This window comes from Porites lutea, chromosome 2 (genome assembly GCF_958299795.1).
Source record: "Porites lutea chromosome 2, jaPorLute2.1, whole genome shotgun sequence".
NCBI classification, from domain to species: domain Eukaryota; kingdom Metazoa; phylum Cnidaria; class Anthozoa; order Scleractinia; family Poritidae; genus Porites; species Porites lutea.
Window position 1 is genome coordinate 2,400,084 of NC_133202.1, and position 13,040 is coordinate 2,413,123.

Sequence of the window (13,040 nt, forward strand, 5' to 3'; positions counted from 1 at the left end):
TTCACGTCATATTCAGTCTCATGTGAATGATTGGTAAAGATTACCCATTTTTACCTACACATTGTTAATATTCGAGACATCGGGAAGCTACTAAAACACCCGTATTTTTTGGCATTACATCTTAGATTTGAATGGAGATGAACAATAGCCTAGGAATACCCAGGCGTCCAAGATGGCGGACTCGGACAAAGTAGGTCAAGTAAGTTAATGGAAAATTTGTTCAACTACGCAGTCTTATTAAACAATCAGTACTCAAAGGGAAAGATATAGGGCGCATGTTTAAAAATAGCTTTCGAGCCCCCACCCCCCCTCCCCGCCCGCCACCATTTCATCCTAAAGAGGCTCCTGGCACCTTTCACGCTAGTTTTGAACAAAGAGATAGTTGCCAGACGTCGAAACCGTCAAAAGTACAACGATTTTTTTTTTGCCCTTTTCAAAAGAAAAGACTGCAAATGCTAATCAAAGCAGACGGTAACATTTTCTATAGACCGCTCCATGAAAATTAAAATTCCGCAGAGAAAGTGGCGAAAATAAACCTAAGAAAACTCCGTGACTTTGCTTTTTCTTTTCTGATTCTTTGGAGGCGCGAAGTTTCGAACTGCCAGCTGAAAAAGAATTATTAAGACGCTGAGCTTATACGAACGTCTGTGGGGTAATCTGTTTTATGAACTTTTTACAAAATTAATTTATTAGAAATTGTCATCCCTCCCGTGATATAATCCGTTTTATGAACTTTTTTCTTTTATGAAAATTCATAATTTATCGCAATAAAGAGTAAGGAGCTTATATTAAATTGTGGTTTTAACAATTGTTTCCGCGACGTAGTTAATAGATAATGATTAGAATAATAAAGCGCACTATTTTATGATCAATGAAGGCTCATTGCATTATATTTAGCAGATACAATAGGATTTAATGGTGATCTTGCTTTGTTTTGCCTTTCTTAAATTGCATTCAGTGTCTAACAATTTAAAAGATATTACTTTGAGATAAGCTTGTTGTTACTTTTAAAAATGGTTTGGTTCAATTGTAAACGGTTTTTGGTACCATGATAACATATCGTCAAGGCAAATGGCTTTTCTACAAACCTTTGTCGATAAATTTGAAAACAACTTGAAAATACTAGGACTAGGTTATCGTCACTTCCGTCGAAATTACCCCGAAAGGGAACTTTTAATTCCCAGTTTTTCGCGTGAGTGCAAATTATTTTAATATGAAGACTTGAATATGCAATTGCAGCCACGTCCCATAAGTCAGATGAAAAGCAATCAAGTTAAAACTTTGTGAAAATTACTACTGTATCTCTGGTTCCGCCAATTATAATTGTATATTTTACAAGGCCTGCCGAGATCCACCGACGCTCGTGTCTCAACGTTTGAGCTCTTAGCCATTGTTCAAGATAAAAAAAAAACGTGAGGAGGAAAGCATTCATTTTTTTCGGTCTTCACCCAAAAATGATAGACCTAGAGGGGTGCAAAATGAACTCGTAAAGCTCTGTATTTCTCCATATGGTATACCGGTAATAATCACCCCTTTTACCCTCCCCCCCCCCCCCCCTTCTCTAATGTTAGATCGTACTTAGTTTTGCCTCTGGGATACGTTTTTAGTAGCCTCCCACGCCGCAGCCGTTCTTAGGGGTTTTTCTAAGAACGTCTGCGTGGGAGGGCCACGTTTTTAGCGGCTACGATAAGATTATAACAGGTGATTTTTCTCTCTGAAGAGTCGGCGAAGATGTATTTATATCCATATTGTCAAGAGTTTTTCAAAATCTGAATAACAAGTTGTGACCAATTTATAAATGTTGGAAAGCTGTTGTACCTACTTATTGAAATTACTTTCTTATTCGTGGAAAGTGAAATGTTGTACCGTCTACCAGTGGCGGGGAGGGGGGAGGGGAAACTCCCTTATTTGGTCTTACGGTCGCTATGTTCGGCCCGATGGTGTATAGAGACACGCACATATGGGGAGTTTAAGTCGTCAAAAGGGTGTACAATTTCACTATTTGATGTCTTGAACAGGGTGTGAACGTTGGCGGTGCGCGGTCTACATGTGTTGTACCACTGGGATCAATTTCTTGAAACAGAAAGCTTTTTAATTCTAGGTTATCAAATTTCTTTAATTCTTGTCTTCAACACAATAGCGAAATGAATAGCCTCGGACACTTGATTGCTTTCTTTCTTTCTTTGCTTCCATTTCTGAGCGTAAAATTACAGCTCAATAGATTTAGAATCCAGCCATCTTGAAAATGAAATGACAGAGTATAACAAATGAGCGATTTTACCAGAATGCAGTCGACGAATTTCGCGCGTTTTTTTAGGGCTTTTGTACATGTCGAATGCCCGCTATTTATTAATTCATACTGAAAAAAATGAAACCCCTAACAGAAGGAATTCTATAATTCTGTCTTTTGTTTACACTAATTCTTCTTTTTAAAAGCGGTTCTTTGACTGTAAGTGACAAATTTCCAAGATAACGTGTTTTTAAGTCAGGTAAACCCAAAAATATTTTCCCGTCTATCGGTTTAAAGGTTTCACCTCAGAAACCCCTCCGGTAACGTATTTTTTAAAAAGGCGAAAGTTATACTATTTTCACATTAACTTCGTGCTTATTTAAACCAAGTCATATGCATTAAAAGTCAAACCTTACCTTTGCGATGCGTTGTCCTTTGTTTTCAAGACAATCACTGTTCAAAAAGCTGCTACGTGAAAACTCTTTAGGTGTTGGTTTAAATAATTGAAATCGTTTACGTTTAGTCAGATATATCGAGATTAGATATTTACTACTTAAGCATCTGCCGATATCATTGTTTTGACTCGTCGAATTAGAACGAAATGCATTCTTAATCAGCTGTGAGTTCGTGTTCTATGAGATTCTGTGAATGTTACATTTCAATAAACAAAAAGTTTTTTTCAATTAATATTTTGCATAGATCGTCTTTCGTACTATATGTGTAAATTAAACGAAAATCCAAATGAGTTCTGTTCAATTATAAACTTTGAGTAAAATTGCCGTATGTTGAAAATTCGAAATGTGAAAATTCACGTTTCCTACTGAGTTCGAAATTAGAAAACAAATACAACCAATTTTTTGCGATATCCAGTGATATCAAGTAACACTGACAGGAAGGGTTTTTTTTTTTACACTGGTGTCTTCATTTTGAGTCATTATAGTACCGGGCACGCAACAAAGTAAAAAACGTTTGTTCAGAAACGCACTGCCCAGTAACTGGGTTTCGTTGAATTGTCACTGACCGTGAGGTTTCATTGACCAAAAAAAAACGTAGAACCACCTTGAACAATTTGTGTGATAACAAAGTTCGTTAGATGCCACGATAACCGTCGAAAGATCCAACTTATCAGGGGCTTTCACAGAACTTTCTCGCACAGGAATTCAATCACCGGCTTAATAAAGAGTGCCCAAGGACTTCTCAAACAAATAAATACTTTAATGTATTTTGGCGGAGACGACACTTGTAATGGTGAAGTAGCCTTTTAGTTGTTTTACAATCGAATCGCTCGAGACAATACTGCCTATGGCTTCCGAAATCAATACGGAGTGTGAGAAGATCGTCGCTTAGTAGATAGATTCGAAGAACATTAAAAATACAGTGCTATATGTTTTAATTTATTATTAACGGGGAAATGATAACAAAAATCAAAAAGAGTGAAAAGTTGGGGCCACGTTACATGACTCCGGTTTTCACAAACAAGATGACCGTATAATCTCTGATCGCCCTCAATACGATATTCACTGAATTTTAATCTCCTGATTTTTCCACTCGAATTAAAGAAAGGTGATTATAGTCGGATAGACGAGCTTCCAAATTGTAAAAATAATATGACATAAGCATTTAAAATGTTGATGAGTTTCATGTGTCAGTGCTCGACTTTCAGAAAAAAATTTTGGGGCCAGCTGGCCCCCAAGTTTTCATTTTTGGTCGCCAGAACAAGTCTTCTAGTCGCCAAATACTATATTTAAGAACTAATGGAATACAATAAACTTAACATCTTTTACTTAGCCTTAACAGAAAAAGAATGCTTTAGACTTCCTGTGAACTTTCTTTCGAACGGTTTTCGCTCGAGGCTCGATTACCAGCCGTTGAACCCGTACTCAGGCGTAAATCTCCTCAAACAGGTATTAAAGCAATGGAATACACATTTAGATAAACAAACTCTAGGAATAAACAAAAACTTATTTGAGTTATTCAAGAACAAAATCTGCAAAATTTGTTTTGCGTCCCATGTATTTGCACGTTCAGAAATGAACATCGGTGAAACTTGATCTATTTCGCGGTTGTGTAGCACGTGATCGAAAGTCTCTTGAAAGAGGAAACGCCGCTAATGTTTTCGGGCAAAAAAGTTGATTTCGCGAGAAGTCTGTTAGACATTCAGCATGAATTCAACGGTACTTCATTAGAAGTCAGTAAAATACGGCAGAGCTTTTATTTGGGTCGTCACGCTCAACAGAAAGTTGTTTACAAGAAGCTCGAGAAATAACTGAGCGCCGTTGGCTCTCGATTAGCTTAAGCTTTATCAGACTAATCTGCTATCGAGTCCGAAAATCGAGAAACATGTTCGACATATTAAGAAACTGTTTTAAATCGATGCGCTGAAAGTCATTCCCGGAGAAACACGGGACGACCTGTTGAGAATTGCGATCGATTTGCCCGAAAGTCGATAAGACCTCCGTCGAATTCAGCACTTGGGATTTTCACAATCCTCTTTCAAGTAAAAGTCAAGTGTTAGACGGACCATCTGTTAGATCATAAGAACAATCCTTTAGAGTGTTGGAAAAAATCGTTAAAGCGTCTAAACAAATCGTTAAAACGCCTTTTAAACGAACCGTTAAAGCGTTTGGGCAAAAGGTTAGAGCGTTAGAAAAACCGTTAACTATCCGTTAGTTTTGTAAAGGATAACAAATTATCATTAGTGTACGTTTTCCCAAAGAAGAAAGTCACCTATCTCGGAGGCCAGGTTGGCGACCAGGCGTGAAAATTTAGTCGCCACTGCGTAAAAGCTGGTCGCATTGGCGACCCCACAGGTCGCAACGTCGAGCCCTGTGTGTATTCGCTGCAGGCAAAGTGCAACGTTTCCGAATAAAAGTTGTTAACAGCTTGTTCCAGTCGTTCAGATGGTGGGGAGCAGGCGAAAAATTGACGAGGGAAAAAATAGGGCGGCCCCAGTCTCCCCTCGTTTTTTTTCCCTTGTGTTTCTTTTTGCGCTGGCCACGTACGATTTAACTTGCTCCCCACTATCTAAACGCCTGGAACAGGCTACGTTGTCAAGGAAAATCTGGCGATTATATCGGGGTTGGTACAGAGTCTTGATATCTTGAAAAAGTTTTGAAATTTGCCTCAGCAATTTTCCAGACCTGGAAAAAGTCTGGAAAATGAAAATAAAGTCTGGAAAAATGGTAAAGTGTCTTGAGATTTGTTTTGTTTGTTTTGAAAGCTACAGCAAGTGCTTTAGAAGTGAAATGTGTTTCGTGTTGGTCGAATCTTATTCAATCCTGCCTCAACCCTAACCCTAACCCTAAACATAAAACAGCATTCTTTAAGAAAAGATAGACCCCGACCCCGCGTTTTACTGACACCCCAATAATCGTTGTGGAAGCGGTCGCTGCAATCGTTTAAGAGTTGTATCCTTTTCCGAGGGGGACCGTCATATGAGACTGACAGCTTTAATTGCAGATTCTGGTCTCACTTAGGGTGTGATTCACAGAGACGGAAAGCCAGTATTTTTACTCATAAAGATATCGCTTAGGGTCTTGCAAGGGAGCGAGAGGAAGCGCCTGCTTAGAAGCGCCGCGGTGTACATCCTTCTCTTTTCCTTTCTTCCTAATCCACACTCCCATTTTCTATTCCATTCCGTCCCCAACCATTTCAATACTCTCTTCTACAGAGTTTAAACCAATCATAACTCGAATAGTTTCCAACACTGACTTTTCGCATTGTTACATGACTTGCTTAAAAGGCTTTCTTAACGTTCATTCTAACTCTCCTTGTCAAGATGCCTAAAACTTGTTTCGATTGGCGTCTTTTGTTTGGAAACATATGTGGCGCAATTACTCTAATCTTATCATAACGCCCCCAAGACGAAATTCTGCGATAAATATAGAATTAGGGCCTTCTTACAGGTGTTTACTTTTCGCTACAACCTCTAACTATCAAGCTGTACGTATTTTTGTGGGCGTTAAGTATGATTTTTGGTTAATTTTTATGGTCGAGATTGTAGAGGACTAAATTCTAACGTTACTTTAATCGGTTATGGTCATATCGATCATTTGTCTGTACGGTACAGATTTGGTACATTGCCTTTTACCCATGTGCTGCAACGAGTATTATTCGTTTGTCCCTACGTTATGGTACGTTGTGCAAATTTCCACGAATGATTTTTACATAGAAACAAGATTTACTTTACCAGATGAAAAGGAACTGCCCGCAATCGATACAGCTGCGTACGTTTATATCACGTACAAGGACGTGGTGGCCATTAACCTTGGCTCAGAAGAGATAATGTATTACAGTGCAATGTATCACATATTTTTAGAAAGAAATCAATAACGTGCATGTTTTGTATTCCAAAAATATCACCTAAAATGTCAAGTTCATCATAGCCTCAGATAGTTATATTTCTGATTTGCTTGATGATTTAATGCCGATAATCTTCTATCTGTTCGAACGACTTAGATACGATTTAACAGGCCGATGGAAAAAATGGGAACAACTTTTTTTTTTATGGAAGAGTAAGGTCAATTTTGGTTTCCAAGAATTTTGGGTAGAGTGGTTGACTTTTCTTTTAAGGGACGGGCGTGGTTGTCTAATTTTTTAGTTCTATAAGACTTTTTTTTTACATTTCGTTTCGAGAACATAAATTTTTCATTTAACTAATCCGCAGCTCTGAGGGTGGTAGGAGGAGATATATGTCCCTGATATCATATCGGGGAAAGAGATTAGATCATGTCATTTTAACTATAAATATGTCAGGTTTACTCTAGACCTTAGAATAGGGCATCCGCGCGGGTTTTCGCGCAAGAAACGACGCTACTGTCGTAGTAAATACCCAGGACAAGCTTCATTTGCGTTCGCGGTTGACCGTATTTGAAACGTCTTGTTAATTTTTCTTTTTTTAATGCAACTAGTAATGAAAACTTTAATGAATGAATTCAGTGAAAATTACTCCCTATGTTCGCATTGCGAAAAACAACGCCACCTATGTCTCTCCCAAGATGAGAAATTTGTTGCCATATTTTTATTTTATTAGACCAGCCAATTCTTGACAGGGTGACTGCAACAGAGTGAAACCAATTACTGCGGGCCCATGCCTAGACTTTTCAATAAAGTCCTTCGTCGGATTTAATATGGCGCAGGACGAAGGACGATCTCTCGCGACTTCGTCGCTCGGTCGGCCTCCTCTCGGCCTAAAAAGGCTCGCTCCGCTCGCCAAGAGGTCGACTTGTGGCGAGTCTAGCCCATGCCTCACAGTCCCCTGACTTCCCCCACTCCGCCATAAAAAGGTAGACTACCCCACAGGGGCTGTGGTCTGTCTTCGCAAACTTTCTTCGTGACGTATGGTGTACGATTGGCTGAAATATCTTTCGCCTCTTGTCAATAAATCAGAAGTAGGGCAGACAAGCCCAGACTAATCGAGACTTGGTCGTAGGCATTTTACCGCGCTAGGCGTCGGTTTCAGCTATTGCTGATTGCTCCCAGTCTCCTAAGAGAGTTTGCTCGTAAGCTACTTATAACTGTGTTTACTACTCTTTCCCTTTAAACTCTTTTACCTGTTTAGGTTCATTTGGTGGGAATTGGGTTGGATATTGCGCCACTGGCGAGTTCGGGCGAAAAATCTGAGTAATCTTTCGGTTTTCGTGCCTGCATCATGCACTCACTTCGCGCAGCGGAAATTCAATTAAGTCTTATCGAACGTCTGCGAAGGAGAGAACAATTGGCGCTGCGAACCAATTTTTAAGATGATGTTACACGGGACGATTCGCAACGACGATTTATAGCGCAACACAGAGTTCCAACGTTGGAACAATGTTGTACTTATTCGAAACAATGTTGCAATGCTTTGTTGCGCTAAAAATCGCCTCATGTAACATCACCTTTAGGAAGTACGCTAAACCATTTAGCCTTCATTAAGCGAGCTGTTGGCTGATCTACTACTTAATTATATTTAAACTTTTTCAAGTCATGCGTAATTAGAAGCTTGAAGGGAGTTTAACCCGCCTGTTTGAAATAATCGCAATTTGCAGTTTTTTAAGGTGGCTGAACACAGTTTTGGCAGTTTGTGAATGTACGTCATTTGCCAAATCATGGCAAGAGAAAGGTTGCAGCTCACAATCTGAAACTTGGAGAGTGAAAAATATACTGATTGAAGATTTTGATTGACAGGTAAAATTTGACGTTTTCATAGTTTCCATGGCAACATGAACGATTGAATACAACCTTAAAATTTCACTTTTGCTCAGTTTGCATAAAATTCGCTTATTAGATTTTCCTATAAACTTGCACACAACTTACTATATCTAATCATTACCATCCGAAACTTATTTGACCAAAATTTTAACAGAGGGGTTTTCAGATAATCAATAATATAATAGTCCAGTTTCGAATTAAAAATTACCGCTGAATATAAACATTAACGACACATTCATACAGGGTTAGCCTCGACGTAAAGTAAAATATTCAGAAATAATGGCAAGTAAGTGTTTGAAATTTGAATATACACAATGGACAGAGTAATAAACAGGTCTTTTTCTCGTTGGAATTTGTGAATATATTACTTCAGATTGAGGCTAAGGCTGTAAAAAATGCGTCTTCACTTCTTTAATTCAGCGGTCATAGCGAACTCGAAAATGGACTATTGTACTGTAATTATTAAATGTGTCACAAAATTCGTCTGTTCAACTGCCATTTTAAAGTTCTCATTGTTTAAAATACGATAAAAGTAAAAATTCTGCCAAATATCACAAAGTTTTAATGAGTAGATTTTGTGAAGTCGTCTTCTGTGTACCATTGCTTTTTCGCGGCCGCCGTGTTTGTTTGCCTCCTATTTAAAACACGCGCTGTCACGCGAGTTACCGCTGACCGCCCCCAAAACTGTGTTCAGCCACCTTAAAACAAAGGAAAAAGTCTTGCACACTACTTGTGCTCAATCATCATTAAAACGTCCCATCCACCTGCCACCTGTATTCAGATAAAAAGCCCACAGTAGGAAAGAAAACAAAACTGAATACATCTTTTTTAACCGGTGTCGAGTTTTTAAATTCCCTCTTCACTGCACTAACACGGCAATAGGCCACTGGTCCGCATTCAAATGCTGTCCTTACCTGCTAGTTTAAATTGCGTCGAGTCATTCGCTTCACACTTTCACCAAGTTCGCCAACTTCACCAAATTTCCTTTTCATAACTCTTTAATCAGTTTTCAGTTTATAGGTAAATATGATATCACTGCATAACAACATGAGACTAGCGATGTTCCCGTCTCAGCTTGAAGAGCACCTAAAGCAAGCGATCACCTTTTATAAATTTCGTCTGTCCGCTGTTCTGGAGTTAACACATGACGAGGTTAAAATGTGTTTCCATTGTTGCTTTTTTATGCTACGCACGTTAAATATGTTAGTAGAAATGAACTTTTAAACACGTAAAATCGCACGTCGACTTACCGTTTTATAATATCCAACATCCACTTTTTTCCAAGAGCAACCAAGTAAATATTCGTCGCCGAGTTTTATTGTACCTATTGTAAAGTAATCTTGACATGAATATTAAAAACATTTATAAACCTAAAAAGGAACCGCAATTGTTTGCGTATTATTTTCGCGCGTAAACATTTTCCCCTGCAGTAGGAATTCAGATTAACGCCCTCGATTCATTATAATTGACGTTCTCAAGAAACGAATGAGGAGTTTGTTGCTTTATTTTAGCTGTTAATATTCATTCAATAAACATTGCAACGCTTTGTTGCGATAAAAATCGTCGTTGCGAATTGTTCCGTGTTACATAACCTTAAAAGATCTAACCCTAAAGGTAAAATCGAGTTTTCAAAAATAGGAAACCTAGGTGATCTTTGTGTCACAAAAATTCCTTTACTCACGACTCGAATCCTACTGTGGCTAAATCATGTCTGTTATCCGGGACTTACTGGTCGAGTGTCGCTTACGGAGTGGAATTGAGTTTAAAGTATGTTTGAAAGTATGTTTTGAAGTCATCAAGTTGAATTGGCTGCAAAACATTTACCGGATAGACCATGCAACGCTTGAGAGGGTCTATGGGGGACTTACACCTCTCCCTTTTAGACCAAAGGAAAAGTGTTTCCAGTTTGCTGGTCATTTTTATCGGGCAGATAAAGAATCATCTCTCATATTCTGGCGCGCGCCCTGAGTGGGCAGAGTGCAGTCAAGCAAGCTGCACAGCGATGGCGAATCGTGGTGTTTGGGAGGAGGTCTCCATGAAAATTCCGTCCACTCCTGTGGTCGAAGGATGATGATGATGATGATGATGATGAGAATTGCAACAGAGGTCGCCGGAGGGAACGTCAGATGGAAGGGTATTCACTGACTGACTTGTATGTGTAACAATTTAAAGGTATACGCCCACGTGGTGCTGTGAGTGGTTGGGTTTTCACGCTGTCCAGTCTGAGAAGGTGTAGAAATCAAACTCTTTAAGGTCTTTGATCTTGTGGTAAGAAGTAAAGAAGGACTGACATGTATACGCAACTTAAGAAAGGGAAAGTCTCGACGTCGCTAGTGTTAGGGTTTTTGGGAATAAAGCACTAGCTCTCGTCTTGAGATAGGGTCGGGATGTTTGATGTCTGGTCAGAACTGGATTGCATACTGCAGCTTAAATTATATCCCATAATACTTATCCCACACCGGCAGAATAATGTTCGATTTTAGTTTGACTAAAGAAGCGCACACCGCCGAAGAAAGAAATGTTGTGTTAAAGCCTTTTTTCTTCTATAATTAGTGAATGTATAGACACAACAAATATCCACATTTGCCGTCTTTATTTTCTAGTCTATTTCACCGACTTCGTTGCTGTTTTTATCTTTACCGTATAACGAGCGTGAGTGTTTGATCAGTGTAAAAACGCGAGACGTATACTTGATAAAACAAGAACAGCGGTTTTATTCTTGGACGGCTTCAAAGACGCTGTAGACAAATTGGACTTTAAAAGTCAGGCGTATCAGATCATGTTTAGACACTTGTTAAACATCTATTTATTGTCTTTTGTATTTTTTCCATGAATAATTAAAAACAAATTAATGTGGTGAAGTAAAAAAATATATATTTCATCGTTTATCGATTGTCTCACCTTACAGACTTATTTTTGAACACTAATTTAAAAAAAAAATTTGATGGTGTCGGTTGTTTTTCCAAAAACGCTCAATTAACTCCGGGTTTCATAGTGTTCTTACGTTGACGGACTTTTCTTTCTTGGGACAAATAAAACTGAAAAATGAGTGAATAAATATTGAATAAAGTAAGCAAATATACTGCTTCTAAAATTACCGGTTTTTGGTTCTAAACATATCTAATTTAGAGCATGAAAATGCATACTGAGAATTTAGTTTTAAAGTTTGAGTTTTCACCCATTCGATTCATCATTGCGGCATTTCAAGTCGGTTGCCTCGCTGTCTGGAGCCTGTTCAATTTCTTCTGAAACAGTATTTGCCGAATTGCTTAAACTAAAGTTGTTCAGTCAAATTGCGTTTTATATTTTCTAACTTAAAACACAGCTGGACGACTTTTACCGCCGAAACTCTCCAAGTATTCTGCCTTGACGTTTCTAGAACTTTCTACTGAGACAGTGTTAGTGTCTGGTGCAATTTTGATGGGTTAGGATTTCCAAGTGAATGCTTGTTAACAGGGCTGCTGGCAGACGAATATAAGTTCTTTCCAAGGCAATAAATATATAAAAGATTAATGAATGATGGCCACTTTAGTCACATATTTTCTGTATTTTCTCGTAAGGCACGCTCAAGAGACTTTCAGTTTTCTCTGAAGCAGCTGTCCTGTTTGCCATCTCCGCCTAACCTGGCGTTGCAGACCTGCGTGGGTCGCTATTTGTAACGTAGATGGCGGCTATAGTATGGGTCACTTCTAAAATACAATCAAGCTTCCTACATAATAATAAAGGAATCATGTCAATCGACAGTAAACCCTCCAAGTGAAGTACGTGTAAAATTTCCGGTGGAGAATGGTTTATAAAGCTATCAGCCGCGTTGGGTATCAATGAGTGAAGATAAGAAATTTGCTATTTAAAATGAATTTGTTTTTATTTATGGTCGTTGTTGTCGTTTCTTTCCTTCCAAGAGAATGCCTCCGCCGAGCTGTAAATGCACTAAAATTTGACGCTCATTTACGCGAGCACAATAAAAACATACAAAGTGTTGTCTCTATACACTAACACAAAGAGGTTATCAGTTTTGCGTTTTGAATCTCATAAATAGCAAATGAGCGTCCATTAAAACGGATCACTTTAAGCGATAGGGGGCTATCGTTTTAAGTTCTTCAAATAAGCCGGCGATAAAAACTGATAAGAGATAAAAAGTTCCCGCTTTCCGCCAAAACACCATGATCCCGCAGCGGTGCTATATACCTTCGATGGAGGCGGTTGAAACTGATCAAAGATCTTTTAATACCACGCATAGCACTCAACGTTACAAATTTCACTGTAAGGCATACATTGTTAATTATATTATTCGATACCCAGTTAGGAAGTTATGCAGAAGCATCGGAAAACATGACGGGACTCAGCGTAAAAGGAAATTTAGTACGCGGAAATTCAAAAACAGGAAAACCTTTTTGAAATTTGTTCGTGCAGCCTTCCTTGCACTTAAAACAATACAATACTCCTACGCGTAGTCACGAAATGACAATTTAACTGCATGTTCATCCTTGTTCAGTTAATGCTCCTCTCTTCTTCACACGCATTTTCTTTCATTATGCTAAACAGCAAACTGTTTATTCCGGTTTTTTCACGCGAAAAAAACAATGAAAGTGATTCTCACCGGCTTTGTAAGGCAGGTGAT

The 13,040-nt window shown here is 38.6% G+C and overlaps 1 protein-coding gene across 1 annotated transcript in view; it reads right to left on the bottom strand.

Moving 5' to 3' along the window:
- LOC140927379 (probable G-protein coupled receptor No18) overlaps window positions 1–2,837 on the bottom strand; it is a 34,657-nt gene extending 31,820 nt beyond the window's left edge. The window contains exon 1 of the mRNA XM_073377020.1: window positions 2,647–2,837. The gene's annotated coding sequence lies outside the window, so the exon portion shown is untranslated. The remainder of the gene's footprint in view (window positions 1–2,646) is intronic.
- Between the last annotated feature and the right edge of the window lie 10,203 nt (window positions 2,838–13,040).